The sequence below is a fragment of the Cyprinus carpio genome, chromosome A4 (genome assembly GCF_018340385.1).
Source record: "Cyprinus carpio isolate SPL01 chromosome A4, ASM1834038v1, whole genome shotgun sequence".
NCBI classification, from domain to species: Eukaryota; Metazoa; Chordata; class Actinopteri; order Cypriniformes; family Cyprinidae; genus Cyprinus; species Cyprinus carpio.
The window spans coordinates 12937343-12964168 of NC_056575.1; the positions used below are offsets into that span (position 1 = coordinate 12937343).

The 26826-nt window shown below is 36.7% G+C and overlaps 1 long non-coding RNA gene across 1 annotated transcript; it reads left to right on the plus strand.

Moving 5' to 3' along the window:
* Positions 1 to 5561: 5561 nt before the first annotated feature.
* On the plus strand, positions 5562 to 7264 carry LOC122140020. Its single transcript, XR_006156747.1, has 3 exons — positions 5562 to 5867; positions 5954 to 6045; positions 6154 to 7264. It is a non-coding gene; the product is annotated as an uncharacterized LOC122140020 (long non-coding RNA).
* The last annotated feature ends 19562 nt before the right edge of the window (positions 7265 to 26826 follow it).

A 26826-nucleotide genomic window follows, 5' to 3' on the forward strand; every position in this document is an offset into this window, starting at 1 on the left:
CTCAGACACACCTCTGCTTGTATCTTACAAAGGGAGTCTCTGCCTGCTTGCATTGTTCATGTTTACACTGCAGCGCTTTGTTCATCGGTCAGCACAATACCAGCTTATCTCCTCCTTGTCCGTTTACATTCAGATGAAGCGAGTGCTCAAGATTGGTTGTTTGTAGATGAGGCCAAGATGCTGGATCAGTAGCTGCTTCATTGCTTGATCCAGACGACTAAAATTGAAATCTTTAGCAGAGCTTGTGGAGGAGGAAAGCAGCCTCATGGTTACATTCTTGCTCCAAAGAACAGTACAAACTGTCTCACGAGCACAAAGAAACATTCATATCATTCCAGGAACTCGCATGACTGCTGCAGCATAACTGAAGGGCTGTCATGGTTTCAAGCCAAATCCCTTAAGCTCCTCTTGAGATGTTAGAGGTTCTTTAAAAAGACTGGTCTTCAGGACAGTTAAAGACACTGTGCTACAATTACTCAAGGTCTGCTCCGAGTACACTCCTGGGATATTTTTGTGTGAATAGAGGATAGTGGCTGCATTTAGCCAGTTAAATAGATGCTATTGGAGATCAACTTGAATTGCAGTTTGATTTTTTCCCCTTTCTCTTTTTTGTTTGTTCACCTTACTTGTTAGAGCTTATAATGAAAACAAGATCAGTAGATTCACATCAGTCTGCTCAATAGATTTGGGCTTTTGAATGTGTCCTTGTTGTTTCCACTGTGCAAATCTAATTTTCTAATCAATTTTGCAAAAGAGCAACAGCAGATTGTGTATGCATGCTTGGGTCTGTAAGTACATTTATTCTGTTTTATCTCAGAGCAAATTCATCTGTTTCATCTGAGCTGGAGTGTCGTACCTTGTAGTACATTGTGCACATCAAAATGTTTTTTTGATGTCCACAAATTGGGCTGCTAGAAGTGATACTGCATTACTGAATAAAAGGCAGTACAACTGTTTATATGAGAGAGTCAATTGAAATGTAATTAAAGTTTTAAGCATCAAAACTGACAGACCAAGTTCATTCAGTCATTTTAGAAATTGCTCAATTATAAATAAAGAAATTACTTTTTTTTTCTTCCTATCCATAGTTTTCTTCAGACAATCAGCTTGAAATCACTTAATGTGCAGAATATAATCAAACTTTGAAAATAATTTCAGCCTTATTACGCCCCTTTTCTGTTTGTCATGTTGCACAGCTGCTCCAGCAATTTTACTATCCTGCTCATCTGGAATGATACAGTTCGATTTGAATATCACCCCAAAAATATTTCATTCATTGTGATGTTTCAGGTCTGCTATTTTAAATTAAGTTTATATTATACACCGTTTTAAAAATTTGTGGTCCTACACTTTTGAACAGTACTTTAATTAGCCTGTTTTTATACTGATGGATTTCCTGTTATAAAAGTAGTTACAGAGATTTCCATTTTCAATTCTTTTTTACTGTCACTGGATTCTAGCTTTGTGCATATTGGTTCATGTCAGTGCACATTCTCACATGATATGCAGCTTTGATGTAACTAAAACTTTGCATTATTCCTTTGCTACTTTAAAGGGATCCTAATATGCTCTTTTATTTTGTTTTGAGGGTGTACTAGAACAGGCTCTCATACTAGATTGTTCGAAAACACATTATTTTTCACATATTTTACATTATTACAATACCTCTCTCTCCAGTCTGGCATGAACGGCTCAAATAGTTCCTGTATCAAATGAAGGCCCGTCTTCGCAAATACTAAATATGCTATGATTGGTTAGCTGGGCCAGTCTGTGTCGTGATTGGCAGCACTCAGTGCCTGGTTGGGAAATGTCATGCTCCTTACCATAGCCGTCTGCTGTGAGCTTCAGTGTAAATATTGCGTCAAAATCAAATGTTTTCGAGTGCGATTTAAACCCGTATGATTATAACCACTCTAAGTTTGTCTGCCTTGGGAAAGCGCTAGCATGTCTCCGACATAGTGATAACACTCATTGCCTTCTCTAGTGCAGCTAACCAGGTCTCATCCCATTCGTCGATATTTGTGATATCACAAATCCCGGAAAAGATGCGTTGTAGTCCAAACGAGTCGTTCGTTGTAGTTTTTGAAAAGTGAATTCTGTTTAATAAAATATCTTCTTTTGAAGTGGACTTTGAGCTTTGTAACTTTGTGGATCTCTTTTATGCTCAAACAGCAACATTTCAAACTAAGTAAAGTTGAAAAAGTGAAAAAGCATAATAGGACCCCTTTAAGCACTTGTGTTTTCTTCTAGAAATGCAAATGTGATTTTTCAGGTCAAAGCTGCCTTAGCCAATAGTTTAATTCTGAGTCAACTTCCTCTTTCTATCTCTTCCTCACACTCATTCCTTTTGATAACATTCAGCAAAGAAATATTTCTGTCTTATAAAACGGCCCTCTCTGAAGTCAAGTCCGCACGGCACAACAAAGACCACAACAGCTTCCCTTTGGCTGCTAACTGAGAACACCAGTCCTCTCAAAGCTAGATAGTCTAAACTGCTAGCCTCAGATTCCCTTTATCTGCTCAGCTTTAATACTGCCATGAATAAGAGGACAGACACGGACACCCTATGACTCTGACATGTGGCGCCAACTATGCTTTACCACCTTCAAGTGGTACCATCATCCTAAGTTTCCTATCTCACTTTTAGTTTTGACCTCTTTTTCCGCAGCGCTTTCCACACTGTAATCATGCATTAATTGATAGCTTGTTGATATGTGCATCAGGAAATGCCTTCTTTGCTGTCTGATGCGGATATACACTAATAGTTCCTTGCAGCTCCCCAAGAGATGGAAAATGACCACAGCACATCTTTTACAGCCCACTTTCACGCTAATGTGAAAGATAAGGCCTTTTCCCCCAGAACAATCATCACAGCTTCTAGCTCTATCAGCGATCCAGTTGTGTAATCTACTCCTCCTGTGAAGAGATGACCCTCCCTATGGGTCTGAAATCAAAGCCTCTTCAGCCCTGATGGCATAATGGAGAAAAATAGACGTGGAGGTAACAGAGCAAAGCTTTGACATTGGCAGGTTGTACACTGCTAGCGCACATCACCGATAGATCACTTGTTTGCCTTTTTTACTTCACAATGTACGTGATTATGTGATATTACTCTCTAGGTGTCACGTCTAAATCTGGAATTAGAGCTACAGCTGATGGGCTGAATTAAAAACGGATTACGGAATATCTCTCGGCAGTCGTGACAAAGGCATGATTCAAGTCATTTTAATGATGAACAATAAACAAACTCTGAACAGCTGAAAATGAATAAAAAATGCCTGTCTATATGAAAAATGTTGAAAGAATTTGTATGGATAACATTAATTGGAGGCCAGCAATTTACTGTAAATCCACGCCATGATTATTGCATTATGCACTTGCTCCATATGTAGTACATACACTTAATGTGCATTTTTATGTAATACATACAAAAAATGCAGACATTTATAGCTGTCTTTCAAAAATGCCATTTTGCTGCATGCTGCATTATCCATGAATGTAAAAAATGGGGTTTGCTTATGCCCAAGGTGCTTTAAATGATTCCAGTTGAATATTTTAAATGTTCTCTGTGTGTGTGTGTGTGTGTGTGTGTGTGTGTGTGTGTGTGTGTGTGTGTGTGTTAATGCATCTGTGAAAAGGAAAACAAGTCTGCCATGTTCTTCAGAAGCATTTTAATTAAGCAAGACTGTTTTAACAATTTTGCAGATCATTCAGCAAATACATTTATCTATTTAGTAGAATATTGTTAATGTTGTTCATATAAAAGTTATAATAATTTATTTTAATGTTCTGTAATTAATTATTTGCATTTAAGGCCTGACTATCAGTTATACTGTAATTTTAATGGCTATAATTACTCATTTTATCCTCTGGGGGGAAAAAAGGCACCAGAATTAGCATTTGTATTGATGATACTAGCTAATATATATTCTACTTACATTTTGTTGATGATGTTGTTTTGTTAAAATGAGCAACAGCACTAAATTTAATATTTATTTATTTTAACCTAATGCATTTTACAGCATGAAATGTACCTGTATTTTTCCCCTCTGTCTGCTGCATTTAGTTATGGATAAGTCACATGGCATTTACTGCTCTGGTGATTGGCTCGATTGTTACGTATGACCCAGATTGCCCCTTTTACCAAAAAAAAAAGTCTTGCCAGTGAAAATCTGAGCATCGTGCCCCGAGACTGATGTTTTAAAACTTTCCTATTTCAGAGTTTTCTCAGCTCAGTGGAGCATTCGGAGTTCATTTTGTTTCTCAAAGTAATACGAGATGCGCGGTAACGTGAAGCATTAGCACGGGAGCCATTAGCAAGAATGAAGAGATGCTCTTACACTCATTAACACTAGTCAAAGTGTTTAGCATTTAGCACTTTTATTAGCTTTAGTGAAGAAACACACAAGTACTGTACACACATCCAGTGAAGGGGATTACAAGGCACAACTCGAATAAAGAAGAGAAAGCAATATTCATAATCAAATCACATTCCCATGGCTGAAGAGATGTCGTTTTTTTCTAATTCTTTGATTTAATTAAAAAATAAAAAAATTCGAGGAAAGATTTGACTCTCTGTGTGATCCCATTGGCTCCCTGCTTTGGGTGCATGAGGTTTATTGCTTGGTTGCTTGAGGCAGTCAGAGCCATTTTGCAACAATAACACAGTATGCCAGTATGGATCATAAGCAGCCCTTCTGAATGGCTTATTATTTAATCAGCTGGTCTAGTAAGCACTATAGGCAGATAGTTGCTTGTTACTATTACCACAAAGACCTGGAGGATTTACAGCAGAGAGTATAGTTTCACCTATGAAAATGTTTTGTGATGGTTAGGAGTAAGGTTATGGTGATTAAGATGATAATTTCTTTCATTATTGTGCGTGTATTGGTGAACTGATAAACTAGCTCTAGGCCTGTGCTGTTATCAGTGCGCTGTGCGGCCATGCAGTTCATCCCATTAGCTTTCTCTGGATAAGAACTTTGGAACTTTCAGCTATTAAAGTTAATAAGAAGAAAGTAGTTAGCCTTTTTTTTTTTTTTTTTTTAGCTTTTTGTGTTAGTTGTTAAATTTAATATTAACATTTCCCCAGAGGAGATATGGTAAATATGTATTTCTATTCAGCACTTTATATTCAAATGGAAATCGTTTAGTCAGTCACTTGTTCAACACATTTGCAAGTATGATGACATGCACGGCTGAATGTAGTTTCTATATATAATCATATTGAAAAAATATAAATGATAATGCGTTGATTAGATCGATTTCAGCGGTCTTCTGTCTAACATGATCCTAAATCCTAATCCCATCTGAATCAGTATTTGAATTCACAGACATCCTCTTTTAATAACTGTAAAAGAAACAGCATGTGGAAAACTAATTCCATTCCAATAGTGCTTTAAATTTCCCTGCACCATATAATTTAGCAAATAAATGATTTATTTGCTTGACTTTAAAGTGGTGATTCATTAGCCACAGGAAGGCTTAAAGCACATTTGATGTGTTGATGTGTGTTTGTTTTTAGTGATTAACAGAATCTCCTCTAAAAGCACCTAATCGGGGATTTCTGGTGCTGGGGGAGTGATTAACGTGGACACAGGTTTTCAGGCTTCTCAGAAGCTCAGCCAGGGATCAAACCCACAGCTGATAACTGATATATCCAATCAGATCTCTCCATCTGGGCTTCAGCTACAGATTTGCAAGTGTTGATGTTTGAACCGTCCAGTCACTTATCAGGCCTTTAATTACTCCGGCCCACTGATAATGAGCATCTCGTTTGCAGCTCGGAGAGAAAATGATGTCTCAGCACCTGGCAGGGATGCTGAAGGTCAAAATAGGCAAGGTTTTTTATTTATTTTTTTTGGCAGGTGAGGCCAAGAGAGTTGTGGATGTGCTGAGATGGTGTCTGTCCGCAATTACCTAAATAATGTATATTAATAAATGGCTGTTTCAGTGGTTCATAGAGAAGCGTGTGGTTTTGGATGGGTTATACTCCACAATCAAAACCATTTATTATGTTTCGTCAGCAGCAAAACAAGATGACAGGTGCTGATTTGATTGTTTTTTCCACGACATCCCATCCACTAATTCAGAGGTTTTCTGATATGCATTTGTGTGTGTTCACCCCTCATTAATTCTCTTCATTTCAAGAAGACTGAGAGAAAAATCAGTGGAATCATAGACAGTCCCAGGATAGACTCCAACATCTCTCTTGCTCTCTCTCTCTTTCTATTGTGTTGAAGCCCAGCAGGCCCGGGCGGATTACACAAAGACCAGAACTAACACCAGAACCTGTGACACTGGCTTCTGTAAGTGGTGCACCGTCAGCATTATGGACACAAATGTATTCCATCTTAGACTGACATTAGCATTCCCACTGTGTGTCTGGAATGGGAGATTAATCCCCAGGTAATCTGCCAGAGAAATGGATAAAACAGTTTTCACAGGGAGATGTAGAGAGGCGCCAGCTCTATTGTTGCGCCTGGTGTCTAATATTTGGAGGTTTTAATGCAGTGGGGATTTTGCATGGCCTGGGACTTTTACAAAGGCTGCAGGAAGCCAAGAGCTGATTCTGCTGTAACAACGGACCCCACACTTTATGTCAAGTCCATTGTGTGTCACTGCAGAGTTCTTTACACAGCTATAGGTAAAAAATGCAACTGGACATTCATATAGGGTGACTAGACATCCCAATAGAGTGCATTTGTGCCTGCTCTTTTTTTTCAGTTGTGTTGGTTCTGGGAGTATTTTTATTTCTATTCATTTTTTCCCCAAAAATATAATCTGACACAACTGTACTTAATAGCTTTAGTGAAGAAAAGAAGTAGAATCCTATGAAGCATTGTGAATGACAATCAAATGAAAATAAGCAAATATCATCTATTAACAACCTCAGAGCTCACAACAGGTCTGTCTTTAAAAGTTTATAATTACTGTTAAAAATCTGTTTTTCTGTTGAGAAAATGAAAAGTTTTTATTTCCAGAACCCGACTGTTGCAGTCTATAACATATGTACTGTTGCGATTTTAGAGTTTCTAGTTATTTAATTAGTTCTGCTCTCATTGGTTCCCTGCCTGTTTGTTTCTATGGTTGCGGATTAGTTTAAGTCCTTAGTTCAAGTGTGTCTAGTTTGGTTCTTCAATTGGTCTGATAAGTATGTAAGCTTGATTTTTAATTGAATTGATTTTGTTAGTGTGTGTAATAGTGGTGGTATTTTCTCCTGTTTCGAGTGCTATTAAAAAGTCTTTCTAAGAATCTCCTGTGTTGTGCACTTCATTGAAGCCACTAACCTGTGACAAGCATATAGATTATTTATAAGTTTATTTGATGTTGGAAAAGAAAATGATATTATTTACTTACAGTCAGGTTGTTCCAAATTATTTTGCCCTACACTTCCATTCTAAAGTCTGGGGTTTATAAGATTTTGAATGTTATTGGAATCTCTTATGCTCATCCACACTGCATTAGTTTAGTTTAAAAAAAAAGTAATTGTAAAATATGTTTAGAATTTAAGTTTAGAATGTAATTTATTCCTGTGAAGGAAAAGCTGAATTTTCAACAACCATTACTCCAATCTTCACTGTCACATGATCTTTCAGAAATCATTCTAAGATGCTAATTTGGTACTTAAACATTTTTTATCATGATCAAATTTGCAAACAGTTAATATTTTTGTAAAAAAAAAAAAAAAAAAAAAAAAAACCAACAACAGTAAATATATCTTTCCCTTGCTTTATATAATATACTATATAATCTAAAATATAAATAAAAGTTTGTGACAACATGAGGGTGAGTGAGTAATGCAATTATCATTGTTGGCAAAAGTATCCCTTTAATTTACAGCTGAATTTTAACAAGCTTTGGATTGTCCCCTTGCCCATTTCTCCTTTTTGCTGCCAAATTGTCTCTCTATTTCTGTCTAAAATAGATTTCTTTTTTTAACTTAGTGTCTTTCAGGAGTGAATTTACATCAATTAATCCTAGTCTAGCTGCAACTGAGAGGGAGATCGGAATGATTGGAGGGTAAAACTCTTACATGCTAAAGTCAGTGCAGCCCACAAAAAACATCTCCACAGCAAGCATCAGCGACGTAATTAAAATGTTACAGGAACAAGAGGAGTCCTTGAACTTCCGTATTACAGTCCTCTTGTTGCCATGGTGCTTTCAGTGTGCAGACTGATTGTACAGAACATTCCAGGGAATGAAAAAGAAAGTCCTTGATTTTTTCAATTAGAGAGAGAGAGAGAGAGAGAGAGAGAGAGAGAAAGAATACATTGTGTCTATGGGCAGCAGGACACACTTATGAACTCATTGTGTGCTGTTTTTCCCATGTTCTGAAACATCGGAAACTTCCTGTATTGGAATGATCTTGCATAAACCATGATAAAATACATCCAGGATGTGCTGTCAAATAAATATTATAGAACGGATAGTTCCAGTCCTAAAATCTATTGCAATTAGACTCATTCGAAGCTGCTGTAAACAACTGATCTGCACATGTCACAACAGCTGAATTCTATATTAATGTGCCAGGTTACTAAAAAGCCGTTAGTGTATTACTGTTAGATTTATACTTAAAACAAGAAGAAAAAACAATTGTCAAGGGGTAAGAAAAATAAACTTAATTTAATATATATTTTCAATTTTATACAATTTTGCTTTAAGCGACAAATCTATTCCAGATGAGGTAAAAACAACAAGTCCTGTGAGTCTTAGAGATAACAGCTCATGGTGAAATGTGTCGGGTCTCCACTACAATAGCAGCAACATTAAGAAAAGTTCCCAAAGCAAGCGGGAACCCAATGTTCTTCCTACTTCTGTTCTGATAAGAAAGTGATGGATTAAAGTCTGTGCAAATCTGAGGACAAATGCATCTAATCTGCTGCCCATTAGACTAACATGCAACATTGCTGTGGACCCGGAAAACAAAAAATGTAGTTACCCATTTTAAACATCCGTTCACCATTAAGTGTACCACTCTCATATCCAAATCTAATCAATAACTGATGGATAGAACCCTGCCCTACATTTTTTCTTTTCTTTTTTTGATATTCTGTTTTACTCTGATGTACATCTGAATACGAACAAAAAGATGTGTCACTTCTGTTTGACTTTGTAACACTGATACAAAGGATGTACAGTAGTTCTGTCTGACCACTTCCTATCACTGAAACCCCTTCAATCAGCTACCCAGTTGGCTGCTTTCTAACCAGAAATGCAATAAATTTGCATGCTTTTTCATTAATAAATGTGCCACCATAGCAGCATAGGCGATAGTCACTATGGCTAACTTTGACTCAATTGTTGGCAAAACTTTTTTTTTTTTTTTGCAAGAAACATTAAAACATCCACCTGCTGTCTACACTCTATCCACATCCTTTTTAAAATTCCTGAATCTCATCTATTAGAGATGGTAAATGTCTTACTTTCTGCCATTTTGCAAGGTCTTTGAAAACAATTTGTAAGGCCTCTCCTTAAAAAGAACAACTTGGATAACTGTTTAAAAAAAAAAAAAAATCCTATAGACTTATCTCAAATTTCCCCTTCATTGGAAAGATAATAGAGAAGGTTGTTTTCAATCAGTTGAGCAAATTCTTAATCTCCTGTGATTATTTGGACTACTTCCAATTTGTCTTCGGAGCACATCACAGCACAGAGACAGCACTGATTAATAAAGTAAATGATATTGAAATAAATACTGATTCTGGCACAATTTCAGTGTTGGTATTAATAGATCTCGGTGCTGCATTTGATACTTTTTTACCACGTTGTATTTAACAGACTGGAAATATGTGACTCTCTGAGACAGGTGCTTAGATGCTTCAGGTCATTCTGAAATTATACAAAACCAAGAAAACTGAGCATATTACACAAGTACATTTATAAATGATTTTAAAATACTTTTAATGGTATAAAATCCCACAATGGCCTAGGACCAAAATACCTTGCAGATATGCTCGTAGATTAGAAATTAAATACGCACTTAGATTGGCAGGATCACGCAAATTAAAATAGTCTAGGGATCAATCAAGCCTTTATGCCACCCACAGCTATAACCAGCTTCTAGAAGATAACAGGTCCAACTCAACAGTATAGCTACTTTTAAATCCAGATTGAAAATGTACCTGTTTAGCTGTGCATTTGCAGTTGTGCACAGTTTCTAAGATGCACTGATCATGCTGCACTGCTTATTTAACTCCTCCAGTGATTTTTGTATTTCGCTTATCTTTTAACCTAATTTAATTTGATATACATACAGGTTCATCTCAATAAATTAGAAGGTTGTGGAAAAGTTCATTTATTTCAGTAATTCAATTCAAATTGTGAAACTTGTGTATTACATAAATTAAATGTACACAGACTGAAGTAGTTTAAGTCTTTGGTTCTTTTAATTGTGATGATTTTGGCTCACATTTAACAAAACCCCACCAATTCACAAATTAGAATACTTCATAAGACCAATAAAAATAAAAATAGTGAATTGTTGGCCTTCTGGAAAGTAAGTTCATTTACTGTACATGTACTCAATACTTGGTAGGGGCTCTGTTTGCTTTAATTACTGCCTCAATTCGGCGTGGCATGTAGGAATTGTGTTTTAGTTTGAAGGATTTTTAGATATTTTAGAATAAATTAGAACAAAAATACTGATTAAGATTTTTTTTTCCTCTGTGATTATGGATAATAATAATAATAAGCAACTATTTTATTATATAGGTCCACAAAACAAAAAACCTAAATCCTCTTTAAGCAAATGTGTAAAAAAAATATGGTAAAATCACTGTGACATGCATCTAATTATCTTAATAGATGCAGTGTTTGTCCACTCTTAGTTGTTAAGGCTGAAAGTTTGACAGACAGACAGACAGACATAAAGATGGAATATTTTGGACACAGAATTTGCATTCTGACATGGCAGAATTAAGAGGAAATCGATCTAGTTGGAAAACCGATCCAGTTGCTTCTGCTCTTTTCTCTTTTTTGCTGTTTTTGGCTGTTAGAGTTTGGCAGTGTTGAGGTTGTTAATTGTAAGCGTGGAGTGCATGTTCCCTGGCCTCATCTCATCTCCCTCTTCTTCATTCCTGTTACTTTATTTGCCAGACTTTCTGGCCCACTGCTGTAAATTCTTAGGTGTTTGTGTATGTGTGTCTTTCTCTAAGCAGTGATAGGAGGTCTAGCCTACCCCGAATCTAGAGGATTGAGAGAGCACAGCAGAATAGAACAGTGCAGATCAGGTAATGAGATATATATATGTTTGTGTCAGTCATTTTGACTGGCGTGTGCAAGAGTACAAAAGAGAAGACAGGAGGGAAATAGAGAGAGAACTGCATGCTACAGTATGTATGTGAGTTGACTGATGCATGGAGGTGAGAAGAGGTCATGCTTGTTTGATGTTGACCCTTTGTTTTCTGCTCCTGCTGTCTTGTATGTCTTTCTATTTTGTGTCCGTTTTCAGTTACCATCACTGTGTACTTGAATCCAGAATGACCAATGCTTTTCAGGATGTCATGATGTTGTTAACGGCTTCTGTAGCTGAACACAAGATCACATCTTCCTGGTCTGCATGTATGACATCACTGCACACTTTCATCAAGTTGACTTTATAATATCACATTTACTATTTTTTTCCCTCAGAAAACAAGAGTTTTAAAATACACTACCATTCAAAAGTAAGGGATCAGTAAATTATTTTAAGAAATGCATAGGCTACTTTCATTCAGTAAGGGTGCATTAAATGGATCAAATGTGACAAAAATATCTATGATGTTGCAAAAATGCAGCTCTTTTGAAATTTCTACTCATCAAAAATATTAAGCAGCAAAACCATTTTCAAATGTGATGAGAAATGTTTCTAGAGCTCCATATCAGCATTTTAAAATAACTTCTGAAAATGTTCTTAAAATATATGAAAATAAAAATTTTATTTTAATTTGAAATAATATTTTAGAATATCACTGTTGTTACTGTATTTTTGAACAAATAAATCCAGCCTTAATAAGAATAAGAAACTTATTTCAAAAACAATTACCAGTCCCAAACTTTTGAACAGTAGTTTAGCTGTTTTTATATGATAGGAAAGAAGTTATTTGGAAGGGGATAATCATGTTTAAGTGTCTTTGGCATCAAAAAGTGTGAAAACGTCTATTTTAGGCTACTCTTGTAGATTCCTTTCTAAAGTCTTGCCAATAGTTTACATAGTAATGTTATGCTAACATTAATGTATTGCAAGCTATCGCAAAAATAGCATACCGTATAGATACATTTGCATTACCCCTGAAAGAGTTTCTCAACAGCAAACGTAGCGTTTAACAAAAGTTTAGCTCCACCCTTTTGGTACCCTTTGCTGTGCCAGTACCCCAACAGAAGGGTACCAAAAAAGTGGTATGGTACGGTTCGCTATTTTGGTACCATTCACAACTTCTGACAGTGGAAACGGAAATAATTGCGTACAGTACCGTACTGTACTGTACTGAACCGTACCGCTCAGTGGAAACGAGCCATAAATATTATTTCAGAATTGAAATGTTAATGTATCTATAAGGTATAAATTATATCCAAATGAAGTTGCAGCTTTGAAAGCCTAGCAGATTATAATAATAATAATGAAATTATGATAATCAGGGGTGCCCAAACTTTTGCATAAAACTGTACTTTCAACTTTTTGGTTAGATCATTACTAGTTCCACAGTAACTAGTACCATACATCCTATAGTTACTCTAAGGTGCAGCTGCATTTTCCTTTGTATTAGAGAAATTTTGCAGGCGCTCTCAGTAGGAATCCATGCAATCAGGACATGTGAGGTTCCACATGCACATTTCACAACAGATTCAACTTCGTATAACTTTTAACATCTAAATTCACTGCGTTTACCAATAAAAAACTGCTTGGTTTGGAAGTGACCTCTAACTAAGCAGTGCTTCATGCATCACTACACTATTGACAATGAACAATAGACCTACTTTGTCCACAGAATTTCTCCTAAGTTTTGCTAATGTGACTGTGTCTTCACAGAGAACCTGAGGCGAATTCAGAATGTAGTACTGAAAATGGCTACCTTGCTGATAGGAAAACCTTTTTTATTTTTTTTTTTTTTGATAGATCTGGCTTTATCTTGGACTAAAAAAAACTCTCTGATGAGCAATCACAGGTTATAGACAGTTATTAAATTTAAAATACTTTTATTTTTGTATAATTTCAAAACTATAAATCTCAAAAAAATTGTCAACATTTTCTTTGGCTGCTAAAAAGATTTAAGATATTCTTTTGTCATTTTGGAGAATCAGATTTGGTTGCTAATGCACGACCCAAGTCTTCATTTAACTTCTGTATGAGATTCGTAGAAGCTTTAGTTACACGTACATTGATTTAATTATCACAAACAGGGACCGGGGTGAGAAGTAACTAATCTTAGTCAGGTTGATGAATGATGTTATTGTACACCAGGCAGAAATTAGCTAGAAAGTGTGTGTGTTTGTGTGTAATCACTCTTTGTATTGTATTTGGAGAGGGACTTCTCCATCCTTCAGCAATGTGTGTGTGTGGTGTGCTGTATCCCGAAACATGGCATGCATCATCATTACACAGAGTAATAACTGAACCCTCCTGAGTGTGTGAGCCCCGCATTTGCCTCCTCGCAGGGTAGATACAACAGTAGGCCATTATTTGTGTCTAAATTAGTGTAGCATGTCATCAGTGAGTGTATGTGTTTGGCAGATATCGAGGAGCATTATTTTTGTTTAGATGAGTGTGGGGACATTTGCATGTGCCTTTGTTGGTGCCGAACAGAAACCATTATTTAAGAATGAGTGTACAGCTTTTGATATTATGATGTAAAAGTACTCCTTTTTTCAATTTATTTAGCTCGTAGTGTTTCCTCAAACAGGTAATAAAAAGCATTACAATGCAATAAACTTTCATATCGTTACTCCGTACACTGAGTACACAAATAATTTCGAAACAGCATTATGTTGTGCGTTGACTGGTTCAAAGAACGTTTAAGCGACAATTAAATGCCTGCGTTGGCACGGAAATGCTAATTTCAACCAAATTGCATTAGGTCTCTTTTGTTTGCTGCTTATAATGTCAGTGCCATAGCCTTGAGACAACAAATAAATAATTGTGCCAGCCGTCGGTTAATGAAGTCAACAGTTTGTGCGTTTTTGTCAAACAGAGAATATTCACATTTAGCGCTGAAGTATTGATTTCAGCAGGAAATTTATAAATCAGTTGCTTCATTTTGTACTTAATTGGTCTATTGGATTTGCAGCATTTGATTAAGTTGTACTGCGCCCTATTAAGGGAGTAAATTGTAATGAGTTCATTTGCCGTGGGCCACTGCCGCTAATGAGATAACACAGTCATCATTCCCCTCTGACCGGCATCTTCTCATATAGCATGCATCACAGACAATCATTTTTATTATTGTGGACAAAGGTCTTTCAAATGTAATTCTTAAAAATGAGTGGATTTTTGCTATTATGGCAAGGATTACACACTCTCCGGCTCTCAAATATTAACTTGAGATATCTGAAAGGTCTGTGGCTTTTTAATCAACCTTTAGCTAAACTATCACACCAAGTTCTGATTGAAGTTAATGAGGTTTTTTCCCCTGTATTTGCCAGGATAATGGATATTTTATAATAATAATAATACTATTATTCCTCTAAAGGCTTGAGGGACGAGATGTGGCATTATGTTCAAAGTCTGATTACAATTGTACACTCATATTTGTTATGAGTAATGCCACTTATGTAATGTGTATTTATAGTACGTCAATTAATTAAGTGTTAATTAGCTGGGGGTGGAGGATAGACCCCAAATGACAGACCAGCAGCATGCACATCCCACAAGCACCTAATCGATGCCACTAAAGGCCTTAAGGGTAGAACAACTCCTTGATGTGAAGATCAAGCCCTGTGTGAGTAATTAATAAGACGTTCTTGAGGAGAGACACTTAAGGCTGTGAAGAGCGCTTAAAAACCTGTGCATTCTGTTTACATGTTCTTATTATGGCCTTCAGTGTTGTTTTGACATATAACCATCTCTCGCTGATGCATAAAGCATGAGCGAACATCGGTTTTGATGGAGGTGGAAAAGGCCAGTTAATTATTTCCATATCAAAGCTGAACCTGAAGCTCTCTGGACCTCAAGTGTTTTCACGGTGTTCGCTTCTCCTCTTATCGTTCTCATTCACACACCTGTGGAGGGTCTGGCTGCCACTCTGGGGGGAGACAGAGTGAGAATGATCAGAGGAGATAACCTTTAAATCCAGCCAAGCAGAGGGGGAACGTTTCCCCGGAATCCAGCCAGAGACTGGTGGCCATTGGCAGGCTGCCGTGCTGTGGTGATGCCCGAGCTCTGCTTAGCCTTAGGCCTGAACGATGGACTCCAGGCCAAGTCTGCAGACCTGAGTGGAGCGGGATTAACTCTGCAGAGCTCATGCTGCGGGTTGTATGAGGATGTTGGTGAAAAATCGAAACCATCAAGTGGTATTATGGCCATTAGTGGTACTGCAACAATAAACATCCGCGAACAGCAGTTAAGAGCGCAATAGCAATAAATAAAGCTGAACTGGACTACTCTGCAGTTGTAGTTTAGCATACTTAGCAAGCGACTATACTTCAGCATATTTGCAATCTCTGAACCAAACCCTTTTATGGAGCCATAGTCATGCATAATGCTGTTTTGCAAGTTCACTGAGTTCCGAGTTCATTCTAAAATGGACTTTCATGGCCTGTGATGCATTATTCTGAACAGATAATAAACTTGTGTAAAATGGCCCAAATGCTGGCACCCTTGAAAGGAACTTGAATAAATATTCATATCGCGATGCCAAAAAAGCTGTTGTTTTATTTACAAGGCACTTTTATTATCTCACATGTTTATCTGTGAAAGATAAAACATGTTTTGATCTTTTTTTTAAATGAATATGCATGCTACATCACGGCTCCATTTCTGGCTTGAAAGACTGACCATAGGTCTGGTCACCAGCATATGTTGTGTTCTGCATCCTGGTCTGCTGGTTTTTAATGATTGTGAAAATTTCTTATTACATAAAGATTATTAAAGATTCAATTTTAGCACAGTCGGTCTGTCAGATGGAGCTTCGGTATGTTCAGACGTTGTGTGGGATTCAGAGCTGATGTATGTGAGAAATTCAATGTCACTCATAGATGGCTCTGCTGTGGCTTTGAGCAGCCTTTATTTAGATTTCCGACACACATGCACTTTAGAGCAGTAAAATATGGAAAATAGAGAAATAACAGAAGATAACTACACAATATCATAGTTAATGAATAATTATATTCATGTATAAATATCATTTTTAATTATATGTACTGAATATTGTTATACATTACCAAATGAATATTCAGAAAAAAAATATATATATATATATTTTCGAACATATTAAATTGCCAATCTGTAAAATCTGTAAAATAATCCATGTGACATCAGTGCTTCAAATGGCACTAGGATGATTTGGAGGAGACAAATTGTTGAATACATTTTTTTAGTTTTTTTTCTTTTGCACACAAATAGTATTCTCGTAGCTTCGTATAACTGAACCACTGATGTCACATGGATTATTTTACAGATCTCCTTGCTACGTTTCTGGACTTGGAAACATTTCAGTTGTGTTGCTGTCTATGCAGGGTCAGACAGCTCTCAGATTCAATCAAAAATATCGTAATTTGTGTTTTGAAGATGAACGAAGGTCTTACGGGTTTGAAACAACATGTGAATAATATAAAAATAATAAACTAATCAGTTACCCTTGCACGATTACATTTGCAGAAAGCACATACTTTGTGGTCAAAATGAGCCTAAAATTCAAAATATTAAGCTTGATTATTGATAGAAAATATCCATTTCCAAAACCATAAACATAAAATTTGGTGTAATTACTGTACTCACAGTTTGTGAAAATGTTAAATACAGTTAAAAAATATTAAACACATTTTTATAGTTTCATTTATCATATGTTCTCATATTTATGGTTTTATTTTTAGTGTGTTTTTTTAAAGCCATAATTTTGTTATAACACTGTTTTGATATGTTTGCAATAGTTGCCATTTACTATTTTCCATAGTGATTTTTGGTTAATTGTAAAAAAAAAAAAAAAAAAAAAAAAAAACTAGGGTAATTTACAGGTACCAAGGTAATATGCAATTATGTGATGAAGGCATAGCTAGCTAGCAAACTGTAGTCTGTAGCAATTAATGGTAATAACAGTTGACTAAAGGCCCCTATGGGACATGGCAAGCGGTGGAATCGCCGCGTGGCTGCCGCTTTCTCTAGTAGTGGAAGCGTTTTGTGCAGTGGAGGCAGTGCTCGTGTTGCGGTCTTGTAGCAGACATTGCCAAAGTTACAAGTTACAGCTGTTTAGGTCACATTTGTATTCACTAAAAACTAAAAGCATAATGGAAATTTGTGTTTGTGTCACTGTCATTAGTTAATTTAATTATTAATTATTGACTCAAAAGCGTCATCACCTGTCAGGTCCTGACTGATGTAAATATTTGAGGGAAATATGATTTCAGAAGATTAAAGGTGCATTCCAAATTGCGTACTTATGCACTATTTTATGACTTTTTGTAGTAAATAGTGTGAGTAGTGCGTTCACACTGAAAATTACAAAAAGAAAAAGTGCACTTCAAATACCCAGATGATGCACTTAACAGAAAAAAAGGTTGCTGCGTTTGAAATGGCATACTATCATACTACTCTTACTATTACTGCAATATCCAGTATGTATACTGTGCATAGTATGCACACATTTTCTGTATGCATGGAATACCTGGATGACATGGAATACCTGGATGATCTACTATATTTGCCAGAATCTGCTAAATACAACTGAAATCAGTACTGAAGCTGTGTTTGGAATGGCATACTACCATACCACTACTACTATATTGCAGCATGCAGTGTGTATACTGTGATTAGTATGGGAATTTTCTGTATGCATGGAATTCCTGGATTACCTGCTACATTTTCAGAAATCGTTTCCCACATCACAACACGCTCCAAGTAACATTTCATCTTCAAATGCATGAGTGAGGGGGGGATAGTAATTATTAAAATAACACTTTTATATGTACTCATATACAGGTTACTGTGAACTAAAAACTATTGCTCTGTATCTAAATACAATATCGTTAGTAGGACATAAATTATACCTTAAATCGCACGTTTCCGATCAAGTCAAATGACATCACCTTTATCTCTATAGCGCTTTATACAGTACAGATTGTTTCAAAAATATAAAATAATAATAATAATAATAATAATAATAATAATAATAATAATGCAGTAATCAGGGGTGTAGCACCAAATGTTGGGCCCCGGTCACACAACAAAGCTAGTGAAACCTCCCGACTTGAGCGGGCGAACCACTGATGCTAATGCACTCTAGTTAATAGGTTAGTTCCACTTGAAGCATGCTGCACAGACAGACCGGTGTATGACATCAAAGTATCGCGAGAGCGATTCGAAAGCATAAGGAGCCGTCTGCTTTCTATCTCTCACAGTACTTTGATGTCATACAACGATAACCGCCTGCGCAGCGCTGCTTCAAGACGAACACACTTTTGTGTAGTGTTAGGGAAGGGGCCGTGCTCATCATCGAGACCAAAAAATTATAACAAACAAAAAAAACAATTCATTACTACATAGTTCAGATTATTTGTGACGTGTAATTCTCTGAATTACCTTTACAAAGACCTTTAACAAACTCCATAAAATATTTTTGTGACGTGTTTTCAGCAATACATTTATAACGTGTTTAGAAACAATTCTCTGAATTGCCTTTACAGTGACTTGTATCAAGCTCTTTAATACATTTCAGTTAATCAATTTGTTAATAAAGTGAAGTGATCTCAACTGTGTTGTCTGTGTTCTGTATTTTGTTTAATGTATTTCTGTTTTTAATACATGTTTTTATTTTAGGACATTAAGAAATAAACAATAACTGCAATTTACACATTTAATTGCACCAACAACACTGCTTGGTGAACTAAAACTTTTCCATTCACTCAACATAGAATTTCTGATTGAGCTAATGTTAAAAGACTGGTGCCACAATTGCTACATTTCAACTCACAGAAATTCATTTGGCTCAGTTGAAAGAATAGCTAGATGTCTAGAAGTCACTAGAAAATTTGGAGAGGTCTGAAATTTTTTACATTGTGGAAAACAGAACCATTTTCACTTGTGATCTCAGACTGTACACATTTTTATTTTCTCCATCTTACCACAGAGAGCAGACCACAACAGAATTCAAATGACTTCAATTGTAGCAAGAGGGCACTGGGCACGCGAGCACACCTCACAGTATGTTTCCATTTGCATGGTTGCACACGCGTGTGTGTAAGTAAGATTGAATCTTCAAATAGCATTATATAAGACACATTCATGTAAGGCATTGTAAACTCATGTGAAGAGGAAACTTCTGTACTGTAAGATCCAGACAGCCTTAATAAATATTTAATCACTGCTACAATAGTGAAACTGCCAACAGAAACAACACACACAGAGTCTATTATTTCTATTTACCGCTAACCACTGCATCAGAGTTTGTCATCCTGGGGGGATCTTCCTTGTTGACTTGTATTTTTGACTATCTGGACTCTGACCAACTTAATCAACTTAATCAATGCTGCTTGTGGATTCAAACAGATACTTTTTTACAGCACAGCTCAATTTCCCTGCCTTGCCAAAACCATCATGAAACCACGGCGGATTAATTTGTGTGGGAGATCATGTTACGGAGCTTGGCAAACCCTCCTTCCAAACAAAAATTGACTTTTTCCCTGTTATCGGGCAGATGCCTAAGGCTTTCATTGTGTTTTCTTCTCACCCTCTGGAGTGAAATAAACCCTAACACAGACAGACGGCAGGTGTCTGCCCGCCGCCACCCTGGGTAAAGCCATTTACCCTTCTCCCTTGCGGAATATTAATGAACGGCGTGTATAAACAAAATGCCATATTTATTTTCATACTTGTTCAATGAACCACTAAATGGCAGCGTGAAGCTCAATCAATATCACTTTGCTGCATGCAGAGCAGATTCGCCAGTAACGGCCCGGGCACCTGTCCTGGGTGCGCGCAGCTGTGGGGGTGCCCGGCAGGCTTGGCGTAGATTCCGTGCCATCATCATCTTCATCGACCCGCGCCCACATGCTCGTTAGCTCTCGCCAACTGAACCAATAGGCATCTGTCGGGGTCACGCGGGCATCTCTCGACGGGTTAAAGAGGTCTCAGTCTGATTTATAAAGGATGGCGGGTGCGTTTCGAATGTACGATGTACCTCTGCCAGACCCTGTTTCAGCCAGCCAGATTTAATCAAGCCGATGTGCGAATTGTCCCGATCTCAGAATAATTGTGTCAGTACAGATGTCACATTCTAGACGGGTGAAAACTTCTGCCAGCATTTGGGATAAAACTTGTTATCTGCAGACTGACATGGAGAATGAAGGAAGTCTTGCATGTAATTGCGTGAGTCAGGCAGTGATAGGTTTTGTTTGGTTGGCTGGGTGTCTATTGACTTCCCCTGTTCAACAAATGAGTAAATGTGTTTGAGTAACAGGTGCTCGTGAAGAATAGTTCTGTCTGTTTTTATTTCTTTTTGTCACTTTTTTTGTTTCTAGTTCTCTTCCTCTGTTGCTCTCCTTTTTGCTTTGCAATAGTCTCAGACGGCACACCCATGAACCACCCACAGTCTGTTCTGATGCATGATGCAAGCAGAACTGGAAAGCATTGTGTTGATCTGGCAAGCTCTAATCTTATTGGCTCGGTTTACAAATGGTTTTGTGTTCGTCCACCCTTGTCAAAGTTTGCCAGGTTAGTGTTAAATCTTTGAAAAAGTTGTGTTTAAGGCATTTATTAGAAAGTTATTAACTTTATCTAATTATTTAATGTAATTATTTAATAATCTAATCCATTAGGAGAACTTTTTATATTGTTTTAAATTATGTGTTTCTTGAACTATGGGCACTTTTTGTCCCTACTGTATGTGGACCTCTAGAAAGTAAACTTTCTTACTTTAAACCCTCACTACTTTAATTTTCTACTAACATTTCATCAGTCTATAAATGTATGTACATACGTCACAAGAGAATTCTGTAATTACTTCTGAAAGTAATGAAAATTCCCACCACAGTGTTATTTGCAGCACATCTCATATGATATTTATAGTGTGTATTATATTTTCTGTGGTATAAATAACAGCGGAAATTAAACAACATTTTTTTTTTTTAAATAAAATGACAGACTCTATTGTCTTGGTAATGCTATATTGTAGCTAATATTTTATGTAATATTTATTTAGTTAGTTTTTGCATTATTTAAAATGTTACAAAATATATTCACCAGTGAACTCTTCTCATGCTAAATAAAGACTAACCAACTAAATAAATAGTATAAATTTGACCATCATATAACAAAAACAAGAAGTTGATATCCTTTGATGTTAATGAAAATCAAATGCTAGGCATAAAAGAGAAACAATTAGTTGTATTTATAAATTTAAATTATATAATAATCCTAATACATTTACTTTTCGATAAACAAACCACAGTATCTATGCAATTTGTTTGCTTGTTTTTTTTCTTTTAAAGTATTTTCTACACCAATATATTGTTGTGCCATAATCAAAAACAAAAAAAAAATCAAAAAGTACTGCAATAAAATCAAAACGTATTAGTTGCTTTACATGTCAGTCTCTCTTCCTGTCAAAGTGGGCAGTTCTGCAATGTGCAGGTCTGGCTATACAAGACCAGCTCTGTAACTTGTATTTATCAGCTATACTTAACATTATATATACATCTTGGCATTAGCAATTTTACATAAACATTTTCAGCGAGTCTACAGACATGGGCTTGAGAATGTATCAATACATTTACCCTCACTTTTTAATTGCGGGTACCACTAGTATGACACAAATATATTGCTAGTGGAATCCACAGGCACCCTATCGCCATGGCAACTGCTGCAGTGACTGAGGAGAGGCCACTCCATTAAAATATGGCCAAATGTATCTCATGAGATGTCTGGATTGAGGCCGGGATCACTGAGGTGAACTGCAGCTGAACCGATGAGCTGGATCGCTGTATTACTTTATATGATTTGTAGCAGTTGTCAACCCAGAAAATCATTGCACATGGGATGCAAAGCTGCTAAATGCATTCCAGTTTTTTTTTTTTTTTTTTTTTTTTTTTGGATTGTACCCATTATTTATTTATTATCAGAGTTAGAGAAAGAGAGCGAGAGAAAAGGGAACATTATGGCTTTGATAATGATCTAATCCTGGAACAGCACAGGAGCTTATATTTATTAAAAAGAAGTGCATCTCTGAGATAAATGAGCTTGTAACAGAGATGCACTTCTTTTAATAAATATAAGCTCCTGTGCTGAGATAAATGAGCTTGATAAAGAGCACATCTAACGTTTGCTAGCATTACACACGATGGGAGTGATTTCAGAGATTTCCCTCCCTCCTAAAAGCAAAGCCTAGTTACATGGCCCTGAGATCTAAGCTGCAATTCAGATTTTCATTTATTTTTTCATGAATGTCATTAATGCTTTAAGACTGTCCTGGGAAAATTACATTTAATGTTCATGGAAAAGGAGCTAATGACTAAAACTTCAAAATTCTCAGTCACCACGTGTTTCACCATGATTGCACTGCCAAAAATAAATAAATAAAATGAATAGATTTGTTTTAGAGATTATTTTTTTTTTTTTTTCACATTTAGTAAATGCTTAAAACATTACATTTTATTAGATCTGTGCTCAAAATAGGACATAGGACAAACATACAGCTGAGGATAGGTGTTATTGGTTTTTGTGTTTTTCCTTTGCTTTTGGTAGAGCGCAGGAGGCTGTTCATAATGGAAGCTGTGAGTGCAGGAAGCTTCTGATGTAAAGTCGATATTGGACTGGATTTTGATTACAAAGTCAGAGATGCTCCATTTTTCTTTGGGAGGTTGCTGGTGGTAGAAATATGGATGTTCTTCAGAACTCCTTCAGCTGCAGCTCTCAACCTCTTAATCTCAACACTGTCAATGTCAAATGAAGCTGACGCGTCCTCCAAAAAGAGAACGGCTATAGTGCGGTTAATGGACATCATTGATCATGTTTACCTGAGATTCATGGGATACACATGCCTTCAACATTTAACTCTTGTGTTGATAATGTAGAGTTTTTTTTTTTTTTTTTTGAGAGAGAGCTCTAAAGGATCATGTGACATACATACATAGCTAATTTTTGAATGTTCATCATGGAAAAAACATAGGGCTAGGGTCATGCTAACCAGTTAAACCTTGCAGTGATTTCACTTAATTAATTTTTGGCTTGGAAATAAATGCAGCAAAATGTCATTTCATTTAATCTGAAAATCTAGTACATATCGAACAATACCTTTTTTTATTTTTTCCCCAGAGAGACCTTTTGAAAACAATTGCTGCAAAGACGAAAAAAAAAAAAAAACCCACAACAAACTGACTGTGTATTTGAGACAGATGTGTGTTTGGCTCAGTGTTTTGACAGGTGGTTATTTTGTCAAGCTATTTTCACAATAAAGATCTTCACTGTGCCATTTGCAGCATGATAAGCAGCGATGTCCAAAAAGAACATTGCATTCTTTCTTTACCAAGCTTTCATTCATTCATCTGCTTTCATTCATCTGCAAACGAACGTATTAAATGATGGCCGATTCTGTATTATAATATTGCCAGAGGGCAAATGGGTTTTGCCTACTCTGCTCTCTTCTGACTACAACAGCATTGTTACACATACCAAACTTTGGCATGCCTTAAAGGAATCATTACAAAAACATAATGGGGAAAAACTCCCACACAGTTTCCACCCGATAATTAAGTTCTCCCCTTTCCCATCTAAATCATTTTTTACAGCTCTGACAATTCTCAGTTCCCATGAGTTCAAGACCCAGATCTTGGCAAGGTGCCTCAGAGACTTGAAGATGTTCATTAAAATCACTACATCTTTTCGTTTTTCTTGTAAATCATTTTTTTCCCCTCCCAAAGCTCATATTTTCCCTAACAATCTGATGCAAATGTGTCATGAGTTTGTAGCCCAGACAATTAGGTCCAATTTGTAACTACTGCTGAACTTTCAACTGAATTAAGTCCCGCTAACAGGCATGATAGCGTGTAATAGATTGTAATTCATTAAATCCAAGGCAACCGTCGGCAATAAACTAAAAATGTCGTACCATTTTAATAAATGCATTTCCCAACTGCAGAGGAGTCGTTCAGTGTCATTCATATTGTGTGTTTTCTCTGAGTGTGATCTACATTAAATTTCAGGTCATTAGCGGAGCTTGTTTTGATTTATGTTTAATGCCATGTCAATGGCTCAAGTAAATCTAAGAAATTACTTCATGCCCATCTGGGGTTTTTCCTTGAATTCTCTGCAGCGATAAACAGATTTATATCCAGATATTATCCTCAATCATCTCAAGGACGACTGTCACAGACGTTTCCGACATTCTTTCTGCATCTCTGCACAGACAGTACGCTCCAGTCAGCAAACAACAATGCAGCAAACAACAATTTCAGCGTTTGCAGCTGCCTCACATGTGGACAGCTGGATATGGAGTCCATAGATTAAATTGGTGGAGACAGTGCTGTAATCATGAAGAACACGTCTCAATGCTTGGCAGCGACAATTTACAAGCTGTGCCAGCCAGCAGGCACATGCATTAAACACAAAGTGCATGCATCTGCTTGGGAGATACCTGGGACTTTCTGGTAAAAAAAAAAAGAATCAGGTGTTTTTCTTTTTCTCCTCCTCACATCTTCCGAGTGCGGCAGTGTTTTGAGCATGTTCGGATGTTATTTTGGGAATCGGCAGCAGACAGGAAGATGGTACAGGTGCGGCTCCTTTTACCAATGACGACTACGTTCCTTCCAATCGTACCGTACTTTGTGCATCGAAAGCATGTTTAGACAGGAGCACCAGAGATTTTTGTGTGGCTCTGCGCCGTTTTTCTGTTTATAAAAATGTCACAGTCATATTTACTGTCAACATAAGGGAGTTTACAGCTACAATGTCAGCGTATTCAACAACGTCTTCTGCAGGGTTGTGTGCCATTCAGAACTGAACTGATGATGCCATTTAAATGATAATTCAGTGCCTGAATTTGAATTGATGCAGCAAACAAGATGCAGAATTGCACTTCAGATTTGAATGTTGGGAAGTAGAATTCAAAGAACTAACTTTTTACTAGATTTCAAAAAAATTTTTTTTACTGATTATATTAAGCAGACTTCAAACTGAGTGAGTTACGTCAGTTACATATTTCCCAGCATGCTTTGCTCCAGACTCTGTAATGTTAAAAATAAGCGTTTTATGGTGTTTTTGCACATAAGTAATATAGGTGGTGATTTGTTAGTGTTTAGTGTTCTGTTATTCGGTTTCTACGTTTTTTGGGGGGTTACCATTGTGTTGAAGAGCAGAGCTTGTGGTTTGCAGTGTTTTCCACAGACTTGTAATCTATGTGTGGTGGCACTTCCCCTGGGGGAAATATATATATATATATATATATATATATATATATATATATATATATATATATATATATATATATATATATATATATACTAGTGGTGGGCCGTTATCGGCGTTAACGTGCTGCGTTAACGCGAGACTCTTATCGGCCGATAAAAAAAATATCGCCGTTAATCTATTCTCAAAGTTGGGTTGGGAGCTGGGTCTATACTACGCAAGCTATAATGACTTTCACCGTGATAGTTTAGCACTGTAGGGGGCGAGAATGAGTCTTCCAACCTGTGTGTATGCCTACTGTGAAATTACCAAGCTTCCCCCCCAAAAAAAACCTCGACAAGACTCACGCCTGTTTCACACATACTCCGTCTGCAGTGCGTATGCGTTACGTATGTGGTGCAGAAGCAGCACGGACTCATTGTGCTTTCACACAGGACGCGTTTGCAGTCCGCTACTGATCCGCGGCTGTTTAATCCACAAACACAACATTTGTTCATCATTCTATATTTCAAACCATGTTAAAAAAAAAAAAAAAAAAAAAAAAAAAAAATGTGACTCATCACAGAAACAGTAACAGACTTTCATAATCATAGACATTAGTTTAAACTTAATAAATAAAAACAACATTATTCATGCATTTGACTTCTAGGTTTGTATGATAAGCTGCTCAAGCAAGCGGCAAAACATTTAAACACAACAATTAGCCTACTTTTCTTGTTGGGATATCGCAAATATTTAAAATTAAAGCACCGCTGACAGAAACAGTCGACTCTCGTGCCTTTTGCATTTAGATCTTTATTACAAGCAATCGCACGGTTCTTAATGAACTTTGTTTTTCTGCTTCCATAAAAGTGCATAGGCCTATATCATGTTGCCTCGTTTATCTAAAGGTGCTTCTTTTTCTTGTTTTAAACCTAGCCAAAACCCATGTGTTGCGTGTGAAAAACAGTAGGCTTTAATTAGTATACATTTATTGTGAAATTACTGCATTTCCGTGTCAATCCATGTTAATTTTTACCGCGAACAATGCGCTGTCATTTTAATTCAGCGCATGCAGCACATTAAAAATAGACTAGGTACGTAAACGATCGCTGCACTGCTGCAGACGCACCGCTCCTGGAACGCACTGACGGACCACAACCGCGTGAACACTGGAATCCGTTAACATGGGTGCGTAAAAAAAAATGCAATGCATACGCACTGCAGACGGAGTATGTGTGAAACAGGCGTAAGGTTGTTTGCAACTTGTGCAATGTAGAATTAGTTTACTGTAGGAGTTCTTCCAGTCTCAAGCACCACCT